Here is a 19,254-nt window from a genome sequence, read left to right as displayed (position 1 = left end):
TGGCCCTCTCTGCACCGGAGATCGTGGCTCACTGTGTTGGTGGGAGCCAGACCAGGAGGCGGGTGGCGCCCATCGATGGCCCTGGTGATGTGGAGGGGGGCGGGATCGTGTGCGGGGATGGCAGGGGGCGCGCACGGACATGCACGCGTGCACGGGAGGGCGGGGGGCGGACGCGTGCACGGGGAGGGAGCGGGTGGGAACCGCTACGCTACAGAAAATGCTATAATAAAAAAATGTTAAAAAATGTCTAAAGTAAAAAAACAAAACGATCAGCAAGGTGGGGGTTTGTCTGTGTGTGTGTGGGGGGGGGAAGCTACACTACAGAAAAAAAAACAAACAAACAAAAAAAGCACTTTTTTTTGCAAACTGGGTATTGGCAGACAGCTGCCAGTACCCAAGATGGCCCCCAATAAGGCAGAGGGGAGGGTTAGAGAGCGGTTTTGGGGGGGATCAGGGAGGTTGGGGGCTAAGGGGGGATCCTACACAGTAGCATATGTAAATATGCTAAAAAAAATTTCATTTTTTTTTTAAAAACCCTTTTATTTTAGTACTGGCAGACTTTCTGCCAGTACTTAAGATGGCGGGGACAATTGTGGGGTGGGGGAGGGAAGGGAGCTGTTTGGGAGGGATCAGGGGGTGGGATGTGTCAGGTGGGAGGCTGATCTCTACACTAAAGCTAAAATTAACCCTGCAAGCTCCCTACAAACTCCCTAATTAACCCCTTCACTGCTAGCCATAATACACGTGTGAGGCGCAGCAGGATTTAGCGGCCTTCTAATTACCAGAAAGCAACGCCAAAGTCATATATGTCTGCTATTTCTGAACAAAGGGGATCCCAGACAAGCATTTACAACCATTTGTGCCATAATTGCACAAGCTGTTTGTAAATTATTTCAGTGAGAAACCTAAAATTGTGAAAAATTTAACTTTTTTTTTTTTTTTTAATTTGATCGCATTTGGCGGTAAAATGGTAGCATGAAATACACCAAAATGGGCCTAGATCAATACTTTGGGTTGTCTACTATACTACACTAAAGCTAAAATTAACCATACAAGCTCCCTACAAGCTCCCTAATTAACCCCTGCACTGCTGGGCATAATACACGTGTGGTGCGCAGCGGCATTTAGCGGACTTCTAATTACCAAAAAGCAATACCAAAGCCATATATGGCTGCTATTTCTGAACAAAGGGGATCCCAGAGAAGGATTTACAACCATTTGTGCCATAATTGCACTAGCTGTTTGTAAATGATTTCAGTGAGAAACCTAAAATTGTGAAAAATTTAACGTTTTTTTTTAATTTGATCGCATTTGGCGGTGAAATGGTGGCATGAAATATACCAAAATGTGCCTAGATCAATACTTGGGGTTGTCTACTACACTACACTAAAGCTAAAATTAACCCTACAAGCTCCCTAAAAGCTCCCTAATTAACGCCTTAACTGCTGGGCATAATACACTTGTGGTGTGCAGTGGCATTTAGCGGCCTTCTAATTACCAAAAAGCAACGCCAAAGTCATATATGTCTGCTATTTATGAACAAAGGGGATCCCAGAGAAGAATTTATAACCATTTATGCCATAATTGCACAAGTTGTTTGTAAATAATTTCAGTGAGAAACCGAAAGTTTTTGAAAAAATTTGTGAAAAAGTGAACGATTTTTTGTATTTGATCGCATTTGGCGGTGAAATGGTGGTATGAAATTTACCAAAATTGGCCTAGATCAATACTTTGGGATGTCTACCAAAAAAAATATAACATGTCAAGGGATATTCAGGGATTCCTGAAAGATATTAGTGTTCTAAAGCAACTAGCGCTAATTTTGGAAAAAAGTGGTTTGGAAATAGCAAAGTGCTACTTTTACTTATTGCCCTATAACTTACAAAAAAAGCAAAGAACATGTAAACATTAGGTATTTCTAAACTCAGGACAAAATTTAGAAACTATTTAGCATGGGTGTTTTTTGGTGGTTGTAGATATGTAACAGATCTTGGGGGTCAAAGTTAGAAAAAGTGTTTTTTTTTCATTTTTCCTCATATTTTATATTTTTTTTTATCGTAAATTATAAGATATGATGAAAATAATGGTATCTTTAGAAAGTCGAATTAGTGGCGAGAAAAACGGTATATAATATGTGTGGGTACAGTAAATGAGTAAGAAGAAAATTACAACTAAACACAAACACCGCAAAAATGTAAAAATAGCCTTGGTCCCAAACCGACAGAAAATGGAAAAGTGCTGTGGTCATTAAGGGGTTAATGCAAATCTGACAATCCACCTTAAAAGCTCACATGACTAAAGAGACAGGGTGAGGTAGAGAGGAGAACAATAGTTCACATAAAAGTAGGCAGCAAAATAAATAATGAATATATATTGCAGTAATGTTATACTTTTAATAATAAATCATTGTGGCCTAGAGTACAAGTGGATAGCGCGGGGTGCGCTAACAGTGTTTATATTACAAGTGCTGAGTTATGTGAACTTGCACATGAGCTCAACACATAATAGAGCTGAAAACATTATCATGCCTGGAGAACTGAAGTAAATTGTCTGGTCTAGAATAAAAGTATAAAAACATACTTGTATAATATTTTAAAATATTTCACACACACACACACACACACACACACACATACATATATATGTATTAAATGTAATATATACATTTTTAATTTAAAGAGAAATGATACGGTATTGGACTGGAAAGGGCTAAAATTGTGTGTCTGTGTGTGTGTGTATATATATAGGCGTACCTCGGAGATATTGCTGGTTTGGTTCCAGACCACCGCAATAAAGCAAATATAGAAATAAAGGGAGTCAGGCTTTTTTGTTTCCCAGTGCATATAAAAGTTATATTTACACTATAATGTAGTCTATTAAGTGTGCAATAGCATTATGTCTAAAATACAATGTACATACCTTAATTAAAAATACTTTATTGCTAAAAAATGCTAAACATCAACTGAGCCTTCAGTGAGTCATAATCTTTTTTGCGGGTGGTGTGTATATATAGGTGTGTTTATATATTTGTACTCATGCGTATTTATGTTTTAGATGTGTATTTATGTTGGAAAATGGTGCCGATGGACTTGCTTGACACAAGGTTACCACAAACCTTCAATTTGTAAAAAGAGCTATAACTGTGAAGCGCAATAAAGTGAAGTACAATAAAACGAGGTATGCTTATATATATATATATATATACAGTATACTGTATATAGATATGTATGTATGTATGTGTATATATATTCCTTTGTGTATATATATTCCTTTATATCACTGTTAAAACACAAGTGGTGCGCTAACAAATTGCTACCATTTTTACTCCACTTATAATCTAGGTCTTTATGTGTTTTAAATTTTGAGTTTAATGGCCCTGTAACTATGTATTTAACCATTTAGCAAGTTTTAAGCACATCTATCTATCGTTGATTATCGTCAGAATAACTGCTCCCAGTAAGCAATTTTCAGTGTCTACTCGATCACAATTTAATGTATTTGCTCTTTGCGACTGAAAACACATTGGGCCAGATTATGAGTGGCGTGCTAACGGTTACGCACAAGCTAAAATGGTTTTATCGTGGGTGTTTGTGCACGTCAGGTTTATAGCTCATATTACAAGTTGAAAGTAAATGCGAGCGCTTGAGCGCAATTGAAGTTAATGCGCTTCGGGATAGCGTGTCCTCAGAGCTCTGGTTAACTGTTTTGCACAACAAAAACGTGTCACAAAACACATCAAAAATACATTTAAAAGTACAGTTGCACTCATAATAACACTATGTGATAAAAATTATTTAAAAAAAATATTGCATAAAAAAGTTATTAGGGCTCAAAGATATGAGGTCTCAGGTGTTAGAAAAAGAAGTCAGGCAGAGGGCTTTAACATAGAGATACATACATATACATGTCTAAATATGTATATGTATGTTTATATATATATATATATATATATATATATATATATATATATATATTTTCTTCTTAAATGGAAAGAGTCCACAGCTGCATTCATTACTTTTGGGAAATAAGAACCTGGCCACCAGGAGGAGGCAAAGACAACCCAGCCAAAGGCTTACTCCTCCCACTCCCCTCATCCCCCAGTGATTCTTTGCCTTTCATTCCAGGAGGATGGCAGAGAAGTGTCAGAATTTTTAATTTTCATTTTTGTCTCTTATGGAGGGTAGTACTCTTCGGCATGGGACAGGAGTTTCAAGTAGTGCTGTCAGTCTCTCAGTGAGGGCTTGGATGAAAGTTAGAGTCCGGAGATGCAGGGAGTTTCTTTCTGCGAAACCATCCTGACTCATATTAACAGCTCCTCAAGCGCCCTTGTGGAGGCTCCCTGAACAATGGGTATCGGATGTAGAGCTTCCTTCACTCATTGAGACAATAACAGACTTCCTGACACATAATGACGTAGGCACCACAGAGATAGACATGATATGGGCAGCCCTTAAAGCCTATCTCCGTGGACACTTTATCAAAAAGTCAGCCCAATCCCGTAAGGCAGCACATCATTCGCTGGCTAAAATGTATGGGGACCTTCGTAAGCTAGAGACCTCCAATAAATCGAACCCTAGACCCCAGATAGCCCAACAGATAGGCCTTATTAGAGATGAAATAACTAAACGAGAGACTTTAAAAGTACAAGATAACTTACACAGGCTCAAGCAGCTTTATTATTACAAGGGGAATAGAGCAGACAGGTTGCTTGCCAAAAAACTCCGTAAAAGAACACAACAGATTGCCTCAATTAAAACCCATAATGGAATAGCTCACTCACCTAAGGAAATTGGAGCGGCATTCGCCCACTACTATTCTTCTCTGTATAATATAGCGGCCTCGGAATCATTGGATAGTGCGAACCCCGATGATATTGATAAGTTCCTGAGGGGACTAGACTTACCCACCCTGCCGGAGGAAGCTAGAGAAGCTTTAGAAGCGCAATTCACGTTAGAGGAAGTTAAGGTAAGGTATAACTAGTCTTGCCCCCCACAAAGCCCCCGGCCCAGGGTTTACGGTTAGTTTCTACCAATCACTCGGCTCCATACTGTCCCCAATACTACTTCAACTGTTCACTAGAGTCGCTGAGAGAGGTAGCTTTGTCCCAGAATACTTAGAAGCCAATATCATCACGATACACAAAGAAGGCAAGGACCCTGCGCTGTGCTCTAGTTATAGACCATTCTCGCTTATTAATGTAGATGCCAAAATTTATGCTAAAATGTTGGCCAATAGGCTAACTAGCCATCTAGAAACCATAGTGCACTTAGATCAAGTAGGATTTGTTCTCAACAGGCAAGGTTCCGATAACACCCGGCGCTTATTAAACATCTCCCCATGCTCACCCTGTCACTAGACGCCGAAAAAGCGTTCGACAGGGTGAGATGGGAATATCTATTCCAAGCCCTTGCGGCATTTGGTATACCGGAAAGCTATAGGAAAGCGGTTAAGGCATTATACTCATCTCCTACAGCAATGGTGAGAGGTCTAGGGTTCTGTTCCCCCAAAGTGCAGATATGCAATGGTACCAGACAGGGGTGCCCCTTGTCCCCGTTGCTGTTTGTCCTAGCAATAGAACCGCTAGGAGTGGCTATAAGGAAATGCCCCAATATACAAGGACTCCAGCTGCATGACACTGTCCAGAAGCTGGCCCTGTTTGCGGACGACCTCACAGTTTTCCTCACGGAGCCATTAAACTCTCTCCCCCCCCTATTATACCTACTAAAGAGGTTTGGGGAACTTTCCTATTACCAGGTCAATGTCAGTAAAACAGAAGCTTACTTTATTAACATTCCCTCGAGGGAGAGAAGTCAGATCCAATCTCTTTACTCTTTCCAGTGTTCTACAAGAGGTATACAACACTTGGGGGTGTTTCTCTCCCATGCGAAGTCTATTATTATCAAAGAAAATTATGAGACCCTACTGAAAAAAATTAACCTAGAGCTTAATTCCCAGAGATACAGTGAGATTTTGTGGATGGGTAGGGTGGCAGCCCTTAAGATGATGATACTTCCCAAACTTACATACTTATTTTGTTGTATCCCCATCCCAGTCCCCATCTCTCTAATCCGGAAATTCCAGACTATATTCAACTCCTATACTTGGCATGACAAAAGGCCCTGTGTAGCTGCCCACATCCTCCAGGCACCTATTGAAAAAGGTGGTCTGGGCTTGCCAAACATAAGAAAATACCATGAGGCAGCTATGATCACCCATGTCTCGGGGTGGGGGAGGGAACTTCCAGAGACTAGGTGGAGGGAACTAGAGCAGGCATCATTACCAGCATATCTCAACCTCGAAGACCTTCTTTGGTTGCCCCCGCACTGGCAATCAAAAATTCATATTGCCAACAATATAATTAAAGGATGCCAGGGACACTGGCTGAAACTGCGGCACAATAAACATATTGCCCCGCACCCTTCACCCATACATCCCATACGTGGCCTGCTTTTTGGACTTCCAGACATTAACCTTAGCGCTTGGCCCGAAACGGGTATAGTCTCCCTAAAAGACTTCTATGACAAAAAACACGTTGACTCCTAGGTTTCAGTTTGGTTTGTTGAGACTACGGACACTGATGAGATCCTGGGGGTTCTTAGGAAACGAATTACGAGACCTCACCCCTTGGGAACTAAGATGGGAGACCAACCCCTCTCAGTACACTATAGGTGTTTGCTTGAAGAATCCATCTTACCCAAAAACAGTGCATATGGAGGCCTGGGAGGGGGACGTACACTACAAATATACATCAGAAGAGTGGAACGGGGGAATTGCCAACACCAAACAAGCCACTCATTGCGTTACCTTATATGAACTATTCTTTAAGATAATCACGAGATGGCACCTAGTACCCACAAAATTACAGAAACTCTATTCCCGGACCACTCTCCTAAGTGTTGGAGAGAATGTGGGGAAATTGCTACCCCACTCCATATTTGGTGGACTTGCCCAAAGTTAGACAGTCTTTGGAACAACGTTGAAAAGACCTGTAGAGAGTTAGAGCTGCTAGACAAGCTAACCCCAGCCCTTGCAATATTGCATCTCGAGATAGGGAAACTCCCCAGACCAAAAAAAAAAATCTACTTTTGTGTATTCTCACTTCCACCAAACTGCTCATCACAAGAAACTGGAAGAAAAATCAACCCCCTAGATGGCAGGGTGTATTAGATAGTGTCAACCACATCAAGAACATGGAAAACTACGTCTTTAGAGAGCGCAGGCGACTGACTGACTACTGCCTGATATGGGAACCGTGGGAGACTTACTGGACACGTAAGCTTTCTCCTCCAGACTAAACACACAACTTACGGGAGTAGCTCCGGAACTAGACTTCCCTAACTCCCACATAATTCATCCTCTAATGACCAGTAATTGCCCTATGAATCACCTTACTAACCCGTACACATACATAAGCAAGATATAGAGATTATTTGACAGATAGCGTAACCCCCCTAGCTGATGCAGCTAGAGAGACGAAGTTATTAATATATTACCCCCCTATTAGGAACCACAATAGCAGATAGAATAGATGCCCTAAATGACTATATAGCTAGCCCAAAGGTCACTCTAGGTTTGTTCCCTGTATGGAAATAAAAGGACTAATGCAGCCCACATGTGATAATGAAGGGGACCTCTGTAAAAACGAGGCTTTAGGAAACTGTCCTGCAGTGTGAAATTACTACAGAAGAGTATTCTTTTTGTTTTGTTGTTACTATACTATGTACTCAGGTTTTGAAGTATACAATGTAATTTATGTTTAATGCCTCAATAAAAAGTATAATATAATAATAACAGCTCCGCAAGCAATCGGCGTTGTCGAACTTCGCTGCCTGCTTTCTTTCGATGCTACTATCCGTCACACTTGAAGGGCCATGTTCCTGTTCCACGGCTTAGATTCCGGTAAGATTGTTTCATTTTACTTTATTTGCAATGTACTGTAATGTGAATGTTTCCTGAGAGGCTACCACCTTGTGGGTCTAACTTATACATAAGGGTCTCAGTGAGTCTCTTTCAGTATCTTGGAATTGAGGGTTAATATCTCCTGAGGGGGGGTTTATAATCATGTTTGTTATGTGATTCAACCTGCTTATGTGCGATGTCTACTGGGCTCGTGGTTAGAACATTGAGGCTTTTGGAAGTGACGCTGCCTTTTGGTTGGGCGCGCTTGTTTTGGACTGTACAGTTCACCTTGTGTTTGGGCGTGGTTACGTTCTGTTTTTCTATTTCCGCATTCCTGACTGCGTGGTGAAGGAAATTTTCTAGTCCGCAGAGGTCTGGTCATAGGAGGTGGTGAGTGCCCCAGCTATTAGGGGTGTCAGGTGCCATTTTAGTTTTTACTACTTTAGTCCATATTTGAATATACTCTATCCAGTTATGGAGGATTCTGATGCTGAGACTGAGTTAATTTCAGATTCAGTTACAGAGGATTCTGATACTGAGACTATTTTGATTTCAGATTCTGTGTCCGGTGATGAATCCGGTATGGCCTCGTTGACTCCTGTCAACCAGTTTTGTTCTGTATGCCATTTCCTGGTTCCTCGGACTCAGGAATCAAGGGACTGCTGAGCCATCTGCCTCTGGGGGTCCTATCCTCCGAGAGGCGAGTTCCCTACCAAATCATACTTCTGCACATGCGGGTAACCCAGTTAATGGTTCCTCCATGCGGGGTGGCATGTTTCCCCCGGTGGTTGCAGCACGTTTTTGCTTCCACATAATGTTGGTGATTGTTCATCTGTAGAGTCCAGACGTTTATTTGAGAATGTGCTTGTGCCCTATTGTCCCGGGTCTTCCGCCTTGGGGAGGGCCTCTACAGTTCCCCGCGGGGGTAACCGTCCCTGAGTGTTCTGCCTTCTGTTACAGGATTGCGCACCTTCGCGTTTTGCTCAGACATGTTTTTCAGTTATTGAATGACCCTATCGTTACCAGATACGGGGATTTCAGTCTGATAATTCGAATGGTGCACCTCATTAGACATGTGGGGATGAAGTAATCTCCTGATTGTTATTTGTTTGAGATCTTTCCCAGTTTTGTGAGATAGGGCTCCGTTTGGCTGGTCCTGCGGGAAGGCCTGTGTCTTTTTTGGCGTTAACCTCCGGGTTGCCTTATATTTTATTTATATCTGATAGGATGTCTTTTATTTGTTTTTGTTTCCTTCAGGAACCTTCTGGGATTGATACTCTTTATTACTTCTTCGGAAGTTGTTTGGACATGTTAGTCCTCTGTTAAAAATGTCTGTTTTCTATTTTTTCCCCTACAAGGGAGAACTTACGCAGCTTGCCGGTTGACACCCTAGGTGCAGGCTGGTTCTGTCGGGTTCGTTTGGTCTTGCCTCTGTTCAGACACGTGGCGCGTTTCTGCTCGGCTGGTTCGGTAGAAGCGCCGTGTGCTCAAGTTATCATTGTTTTTTCATGTTCAACTAAGCATTCGAGAGGACCTGTGGGTCCATGTGGTGGGAAGGATTGTTTTAGCCCTTATAGCCTTCAGTCATAGAGAACCGGGCAGGAGAGTTTTTCCGCTGCATCACTCTATTTGACATCTGATTTCATCAGAACTTAGAGTTCCTCCCCCATGTGGTGGAGGGTGGGCTTAATGCCTCTTACCGCTATTGAGCGGTTTGGCCTTCATTTTTAGGCCTCTGGATTTGTCCTTTTGGGCTTGATCCAACAGCTTGTACAGATAGCTGTCTAGCATGTGGAGGGTTTGCAGTTTTAAACCTGTTGCAGCTCTTGACACCTTGCAGGTGTACACGAAAGCTGTTTCTAGGTATCTAGATGCAGCTCTTGCTCTTGACTGATTTACAAGAGGCCTTTGGATCTTCTTCTATTGTCTCCGGGTGAGTGGATCTCCTTTAAGGGATCTGTGTTTCCGGGTGATGGTTGTTAGCTGCGGGGACTTTGTTTAGCTCTGGGTTTTACGGAGCTAGGTATGCTTAGTGCCTTCTCTTTCTTGTGTCCTCTGCTTGTGCGGAGGTGTTAGGGAGACTAGTCCTGTTAGTAGGATTTTTTTGACCTCAAGGTATCCCTTGCTCATCCTGAGGCTCTGAGAAGTATCGTCATTCAACTTCTAGCCTTGCTCCTTGGAGCTAGGGGTGGTTCCTTCCTTTGGTCAGGGCTTTGGAGTTCTCTCGCTATCTGGATAATTGGATATGCATCCATACCCTTGCGCCTGGCTTTTTGACCAGTTGGGGTGTTTAGTTCTCGGGTAAGGTTTGCCTGAACTATTGGGGTAACCGGACCTGTTTTTCTCCCTGAAACTCGCGGTTGCTGAAGCTTCGCTTGGCTTTTTTCCTGACCCAGTCTTGGGTGGTTTTGGAATCTTGAATCTCAGGGCTGGTCGGGTGTTCCACGGTAGTGGGAACTTGGGCTATGTCCGTGCTCCATCTACCTAACCTGGTCATGGTTGGCCAGGATTTCAGAGTGTTTTGTACTCTTTGACACAGAGTGGCCCATGTCATCTGGTGGTTAGCCGTGTGGCTTGAGCCTCAAGGGTGGCTGGTTCATACCCAGCTGCTGGCGTTGGATGTCCAATTTCAGGTGCACCTTAGGGTGGCATTCCCCTGATCAGCTTGCAAGTGTTCCTGTGGATTCCCTGCTCTGCAGGCGAATGGGTTGGCTGTGCCTTTGCTTGGCAAGCTACTTGTAGGGTGGTACTTTTCTAGGACATCTTTGTTGAGAATTTCTCTTCCCATTAACCGGTGACTTTGGGCCTTGAGGACAGTTGTTGCCCTTCCAGCATCATCCCTTTTCTTTAGGGGTTATCCTCCTCCCTATGGAGATAGAGTCCTTACTTGGGGCTTTCCCTGGATGGGAGGCAGAAACGTGGGATTGGTTCCCCCTGGGGTCTTGCTGGCTCCATGCAGACTTTTTGGGCCTTTAATTTCATTGATCTTTAGCTCTGTGGCCTTGTTGTCTGTTTTCAGAGTCTGGTTGTACTTGTACTCTGTGGGGATGGCTGTGCTATCCTTACGCTCATTCCTGTACCTGTTTCAGGATTCTTTTGTTCCCCTGTTTTGGATCCCTGAGGCTGGGTTAGTCCAGCTGGCTGTGAGTCTGCAGGTCGGGATGGCCGAGCGGTCTATGGAGCTGCGTTCGGTCGCAGTCTCCTCTGGATGTGTGAGCTTTGTTGAGTCTATCCTGTTAGCTTAGTCTGCTAGGGTACAGATTTTCCTTTCAACTGGCTCCATTGATTTCAGTAGACAGTTTACTCTTCCTTCGGGTTCTGAGGGTATACTCTCCTCGGGCGGCCTCAATTGAGGTTTTGTGTTCCCCTTTTTAGGGACCTGTGTGTAGGACCAGCGACTTAGGTTGCCTGGAGCGTGACCTCTGTCTGGGAGTTGCTTTTGCAGTCTGTTTTCTTACTTGACTGCTTCTTCCTCGCAAGTATCCTCTGTGTCGTCCTGTTATGGATTCTGTGTTCTCAAACTTGGGGTTTCTCACCTGGGTGTATTACACACTTTTTCATGGTCAAATGCCTTGGTATTATTGACACTGGGAGGACTTTGCCTCTTTAGTTGCAATCCATGCTTGCAGGATGTTGGAGAGACGTCTGTTCTGTCTCTGTGCCCGGTCTTATCCCGGGATTTGCTTGGTTTAGGCATGGCCTCCTTTCCCTGTTGGGCCCCTTTGGGTCTCTGTGAGCTGGGCTCACTCGTGGAGGTGTTCTTTTTTGTATTAGGGGACCTTTCGGTTTCCTTGGTTTTCCTTTGCCTTGTTCCCTTGGGGGTTTCGGCTAGTGTCTACTTCATTTGTGGGGATAAGCGGTGGAGGACTGTTTGTTGGGCGACGGTGTCTCCTGGAGGACTATTGGCTCAGTCAAATCCGTTTGCGGTCTCTAGTTTGGCTTCTGGACTGACTGCGAGTCACTGTCATTGGGGCTTTTCCTAAAAGTAATGAATGCAGCTGTGGACTCTTTCCATTTAAGAAGATAAACATAAATTATGCTTACCTGATAATTTCCTTTTTTTCTGAGGGAAAGAGTCCACAGCTCCCCACCCGTAATTTTATGTGGGGTGTCCTTATCTTCTGGCACCTTTCACCCTGATATTTCTTCTACTGTTCCTTGTTCTTTCGGCAGAATGACTGGGGTTGAGGGGAATGAGAGGAATATTGAAGCCTTTGGCTGGGTTGTCTTTGCCTCCTCCTGGTGGCCAGGTTCTTATTTCCCAAAAGTAATAAATGCAGCTGTGGACTCTTTCCATCAGAAGAAAAGGAAATTATCAGGTAAGCATAATTTATGTTATCTGTATACATATGGATTTATGAATTTATTTGTGTATATGTATTTACAGACATATATACACATATTAACACATAAATACATATGTATACATAAGTATATATATATATATATAAGTGCATTGGAACTCTTTTCAGTCAAGTAGATGAAAACATGTAAAACCATATTTATGCAGTATTCATATTTAATTAAGTGTTATACTATGTATTTACTGTAAATATTTCACATTCCAATGTTCTAATTATTTATAAATAGATATTCCTATATATAGATGTATATATTTATACCTATATTTAATCATGTATATATATATATATATATATATATATATATATATATATATATGTATGTATAGAAAGAGAGAAATATCAATATGAAACAGAGTACCCCTGACTCTGTAGAGAATGTATAGAAAGAGAGAAATATCAATATGAAAGTAGAGGCGCTCTGCTATACTGTATACGTAATAAGTCCAAATATATCAAAAATTAGTCTTTGTTGGTGAATTTCATCACAAATGTAGATTCAATTGAGAAATTTCTGCTTACCAGCTGTTACTTCAATCATATGAGGTAAGAGATGTGCCCAGGCAGAAATTTCTCGATTGAGGTAACAGCTGGTAAGCAGAAATTTCTCAATTGAATCTACATTTGTGATGAAATTCACCAACAAAGACTAATTTTTGATATATTTGGACTTATTACGTATACAGTATAGCAGAGCGCCTCTACTTTCATATTGATATTTCTCTCTTTCTTTACATTCTCTACAGCAGAGCTTTCCAAACTTTTGATCTTGGTGACACACTTTTTAGACCTACATAATTTCGTGACACAGTAAATCAGTTGTACTAGCAAAAAGGAGGTTAAACTAACTTGTTTTAAGAGATACGGACACATACATAAATTATATAACAACTAAATGTATTTACAAGTAACAGTAAGTATGTGCAAGAATTAAAAAAAAGTTTATAATAACTGCACCAATAACTACTTACTATTTTAATGGGATGTATGAGGTTGATGGGATGAACACAATTTCTGAATATTTGGTGGAATATTAGATAAAGACACATTTTATCAGCAAGCATTTTTAAGCTTCCACTTCCTATCCATATATCAAGAGCAGGAGCAGAAATGCACTACTGGGAGTTAGCTGCAAAAAAACCCCACTGACTTCTGACTTCAGCTCAGCGTTTAAGCTGCCGCCCTCAGAGCTCGGTGAGTCCGATTGACTACCGTGCTGCAAATACACTGCTGTCCCACTCACTGACTACACATGCAGTCACGAGCCAATTAAGGAGACTACACATGCAGTCAGGAGCCAATGTGCTGCCAAAGCCGCCAATTGGAATAGTTTCAGTTCCCACTGAGCTGCGCCAATAGGTTAAGATGATCTGTGACCCCCTAGGTATCAATCACGTGTCAACCATGTGATATGTGTAGCAGGCAGGCAGAAAGTCAGAAACCCCAAAACATGTTTTACAAAAACTAAATTTAAAAAAATTTATGCTGAAGCAGGGACACACCTACACACTGCTGCCGACACACTAGTGTGTCCCGACACACAGTTTGGAAAGCACTGCTCTACAGAGTCAGGGGTACTCTGTTTCAATATAGAGGCAGCACGCCATCTTATACCAAGTTTGAACACACTCAGACTACCTATAGGTATCATTATTTAGGAAAGCTTTACATACATTTGATAGCTTTTTTCCCTTGATTAGATATATAAATCAATGACATATCCTAGATTTTAGCGCAGGTGACTTCTTTCTTTTATATATATATATATGTATATATATATATTTATATTTATATATATATAGGTATAGATATATATTGCACCAAAATGCCCTCAGATCAATGTAGAAATATGTGTTTATGAATAAAAAGAACATATTCTGCTATGTGAAGAACATTGGAATGCGAAATATAAATATTTTCATGCCGGGTTAGCGCACTTGAGAATATGCTCCACTGACTATGTATGAATACGTTATTGGGCGCAGTATCCTAACTTCAGGTTTTCGCGTGTATCAGGTTAGCATTTACTTTCAACTTGTAATACGAGAGCTATTCACGGCACAAAAACCTTACTTCTAGCGGAGTTAGCGTGTGAGCGGGAGTGTTAAATACGCTCCACTTGCAATCTGGCCCATTATTGGATCACCAATAAATGGCTCTATATTTATCATGGGCCATTCGTGTTCCATGTGATCAAAAGCCAAAATCACAATACTTAACACATTATATTCCTTTTTCCAATTATCAAATTCAACAGCAATGCGAATTTGATAAAATGCTAAACTGGCCTTTTTTTACTTGTTATTAATTATCCCAAGACGTTGAATATAATATTAGTTTTGCATATTAGTAAAACACACTGAAAATCGCTGACAATGACATATTTAATGAAATTAGGGTCTAGATTCACTGAGCCTCTCTTCAATTCTTTTACAGTATTCCTGTAATTTACATATTTAATTGTATTAATTGGCCAAATAAACAATATCTCACACAGCAAACCAGAACTACAAGAAATGTTAAAAAACATAAATCACAACTGCAAAATCTTTTTCGCAAACGTGTTCTTAAAATAACTGTATTTAGTTAATATTCCTGATTCGGTAATATTAATTAAGTTACAGCACTTTTGTTTTAAAAAATTAGATTTGTCTTGTCAATGCCATGGACACAAACAAGATCATATTTTTTGGCATGTTGTCTGTTAGCATTCTAGATTTGTGGTATGTTTGTCCCAAACAAAAAACACTTGCCTAGATTACGAGTTTTGCGTTAGATACTGTGCAGTGCTAACGAGCAGTTTATGCTCACCGCTCACTTTCAGACAGCGCTAGTATTATGGGTTTTTACAAACCCGGCGTTAGCCGCAAAAAAGTGAGGGAAGAGCAAAATTTTGCTCCACATCTCACCTCAATACCAGCGCTTCTTACGTTAGCGGTGAGCAGGTAAAACGTGCTTGTGCACGATTTCCCCATAGGAATCAATGGGGGAAAGCCGGCTGAAAAAAAACCTAACACCTGCAAAAAAGCAGCGTAAAGCTCCTAACGCAGCCCCATTGATTCCTATGGGGAAAATACATTTATGTCTACACCTAACACCCTAACATGAACCCCGAGTATAAACACCCCTAATCTTACACTTATTAACCCCTAATCTTCCACCCCCGACATCGCCGACACCTGCATTATATTATTAACCCCTAATCTGCCGCTCCGGACACCACCGCCACCTACATTATACTTATGAACCCCCAATCTGCCGCCCCCAACATCGCCGACACCTACATTTTATTTATTAACCCCTAATCTGCTGCCCCCTATGTCTCCGCAACCTACCTACATTTATTAACCCCTAATCTGCCGCCCCCAACGTCGCTGCCACTATAATAAAGTTATTAACCCCTAAACCTAAGTCTAACCCTAACACCCCCTACTACAATTAACTAAATAATTCCTATTTAAAACTAAATGCTTACCTATAAAATAGATCATAAACTAGCTACAATATAACTAATTGTTACATTGTAGCTAGCTTAGGGTTTATTTTTATTTTACAGGCAACTTTGTATTTATTTTAACTAGGTACACTAGTTATTAAATAGTTATTAACTATTTAATAACTGCCTAGTTAAAATAAAGACAAATTTACCTGTAAAATAAAACCTAACCTAAGTTACAATTACACCTAACACTACACTATAATTAAATTAATTACCTAAATTAAATACAATTAATTACAATTAAATAAAATTATCTAAAGTACGAAAACACTAAATTACAGAAAGTAATAAAGAAATTACAAGATTTTTAAACTAATTACACATAATCTAATCCCCCTAACAAAATAAAAAAGCCCCCCAAAATAAAAAAAAGACCTACCCTACACTAAATTACAAATAGCCCTTAAAAGGGACTTTTGCGGGCATTGCCCCAAAGTAATCAGCTCTTTTACCTGTAAAAAAAAGTACAAATACCCCCAACATTAAAACCCACCACCCACACAACCAACCCTACTCTAAAACCCACCCAATCCCCCCTTAAAAAAACCTAGCACTAACCCCTTGAAGATCACCCTACCTTGAGAAGTCTTCACCCAACCGGGCAGAAGTCCTCAACGAATCAGGCAGAAGTGGACCTCCAGACGGGCAGAAGTCTTCAGCCAACCGGGCAGAAGTGGCCTCCAGATGGGCAGAAGTCTTCATCCAGACGTCATCTTCTATCTTCATCCATCCGGCGCGGAGCGGGTCCATCTTCAAGACATCCGACGTGGAGCATCCTCTTCATCCGACGACTGAATGAAGGTTCCTTTAAATGACGTCATCCAAGATGGCGTCCCTTCAATTCCGATTGGCTGATAGAATTCTATCAGCGAATCGGAATTAAGGTAGAAAAAATCCTATTGACTGATGCAATCAGCCAATAGGATTGAACTTCAATCCTATTGGCTGATCCAATCAGCCAATAGGATTGAGCTGGCATTCTATTGGCTGTTCCAATCAGCCAATAGAATGCCAGTTCAATCCTATTGGCTGATTGCCAATAGGTCACTTTTGCTCAGACTCGTAATACCGGGGCTATGCAAGTCCCGTTGAAAATATAGGATACGCAATTGACATAAGTGGATTTGCGGTATTTCCGAGTCTGGCCAAAAAAGTGAGCAATACACCTGTACCTGCAAGACTTGTAATACCAGCGGGTGGTAAAAAGCAGTGTTAGGACCTCTTAACACTGCTTTTTAACCCTAACGCACAACTCGTAATCTAGGCCACTGTTTTTAAAAGACACTTTTTCCCTGTTAAGTGCCTCGTGTCAAGATCTTTTGTTACTAATAGAATTTAGCATAGTTATGACATTCATGTTAGAATAGACTGTGTTAAAATGGTGTTGTGGTATTCTTCTGTTATCCTACACAGCAAACTTCAATCTGTACAGTCAGAAGGTAAAGTTCTGTTGTTTTGTTGTTGTTTCAATGTAGCAAATCTTTAACATTTTCACTATGCTGATGGACAATGTGTGATCTTTTTTAATCTCGCTAATGTAGACCATAGATATTGTGGCCACTTTCTTCTGCTAGATAATAATTACTTCTTGATTTTAGGCCAAAATCACACAAAACCGAAAAACACTTTCTGCTTGATGCATTAAGAATAAAAAATGCCCTTTTACACTATTATCAATTTAAATAACCCATGTAATACGGAAACCACCTATACTTGTAATGTCTCTGTTTAAATGTATCATTAACCCCTTAACGACCAAGGACGTACGCCACACGTCCTAAAAAAAAATACAGTTAATGACCGAGGACGTGTGGCGTACGTCCTTGGTCTGGAAAGCAGCTGGAAGCGATCCTGCTCGCTTCCAGTTGCTTTCCGGTTATTGCAGTGATGCCTCAATATCGAAGCATCCTGCAATAACCTTTTTTAGCAATCCGGTGCAGAGAGAGCCACTCTGTGGCCCTCTCTGCACCGGACATCACCGGCTAAATCCGTTGGTGGGTGGGAGCCGGTTCGGGAGGCGGGTGGCGGCCATCGATGGCCCTGATGATGTGGAGGGGGGCGGGATCGTGGGCGGGGGTGATCGGAGGCGCGCGCGGATGAGCGCGCGTGCACGGGGAGGGAGCGGGTGGGATCCGCTACACTACAGAAAACTTATGTATTAAAAGTTTTGAAAAGTAGCACTAAAGCTAAAATTAACCCTGCAGGCTCCCTACAAACTATCTAATTAACCCCTTCACTGCTAGCCATAATACACGTGTGATGCGCAGCAGCACTTAGCTGCCTTCTAATTACCAAAAAGCAACGCCAAAGTCATATAAGTCTTCTATTTCTGAACAAAGGGGATCCCAGAGAAGCATTTACAACCATTTGTGCCATAATTGCACATGCTGTTTGTAAATAATTTCAGTAAGAAACCTAAAATTGTGAAAAATTTAGCGTTTTTTTATTTGATTGCATTTGGCGGTGAAATGGTGGCATGAAATATACCAAAATGGGCCTAGATCAATACTTGGGGTTGTCTACTACACTACACTGAAGCTAAAATTAACCCTAGAAGCTCCCTACATGCTCCCTAATTAACCCCTTCACTGCTGGGCATAATACACGTGTGGTGCGCAGTCGCATTTAGCAGCCTTCTAATTAGTAAAAAGCAAAACCAAAGCCATATATGTCTGCTATTTATGAACAAAGGGGATCCCAGAGAAGCATTTACAACCATTTATGCTATAATTGCATAAGTTGTTTGTAAATAATTTCAGTGAGAAACCTAAAGTTTGTGAAAAAAATTGTGAAAAAGTGAACAATTTTTTTTATTTGATCGCATTTGGCGGTGAAATGGTGGCATGAAATATACCAAAATGGGACTAGATCAATACTTTGGGATGTCTTCTAAAAAAAAATATATACATGTCAATGGATATTCAGGGATTCCTAAAAGATATCAGTGTCCCAATGTAACTATCGCTAATTTTGAAAAAAAGTGGTTTGGAAATAGCAATGTGCTACTTGTATTTATGGCCCTATAACTTGCAAAAAAAGAAAAGAAGATGTAAACATTGGGTATTTCTAAACTCAGGACAAAATTTAGAAACTATTTAGCATATGTTTTTTTTGGTGGTTGTAGATGTGTAACAGATTTTGGGGGTCAAAGTTAGAAAAAGTGTGTTTTTTTCCATTTTTTCCTCATATTTTATAATTTTTTTATAGTAAATTATAAGATATGATGAAAATAATGATATATTTTGAAAGTCCATTTAATGGCGAGAAAAACGGTATATAATATGTGTGGGTACAGTAAATGAGTAAGGGGAAAATTACAGCTAAACAAAAACACAGCAGAAATGTAAAAATAGCCTTGGTCCCAAACGGACAGAAAATGGAAAAGTGCTGTGGTCATTAAGGGGTTAAAGGACCACTAAAGTCAAAATTAAACTTTCGTGACTCATAATGATAAAACATGCAGTGTTAAATAACTTTCCAATTTAATTCCATTGT

At 40.9% G+C, this 19,254-nt stretch overlaps 1 protein-coding gene across 1 annotated transcript in view; it reads right to left on the bottom strand.

Annotated features, from left to right (window-relative positions):
• Positions 1 to 19,254, bottom strand: part of LCK (LCK proto-oncogene, Src family tyrosine kinase) — a 193,470-nt gene that overhangs the window by 12,237 nt on the left and 161,979 nt on the right. The window lies entirely within an intron of this gene.

This window comes from Bombina bombina, chromosome 3, assembly GCF_027579735.1.
Source record: "Bombina bombina isolate aBomBom1 chromosome 3, aBomBom1.pri, whole genome shotgun sequence".
NCBI classification, from domain to species: Eukaryota; Metazoa; Chordata; class Amphibia; order Anura; family Bombinatoridae; genus Bombina; species Bombina bombina.
Note: the sequence above shows the minus strand (reverse complement) of the source record. Positions and strands in the feature narration are given on the sequence as shown.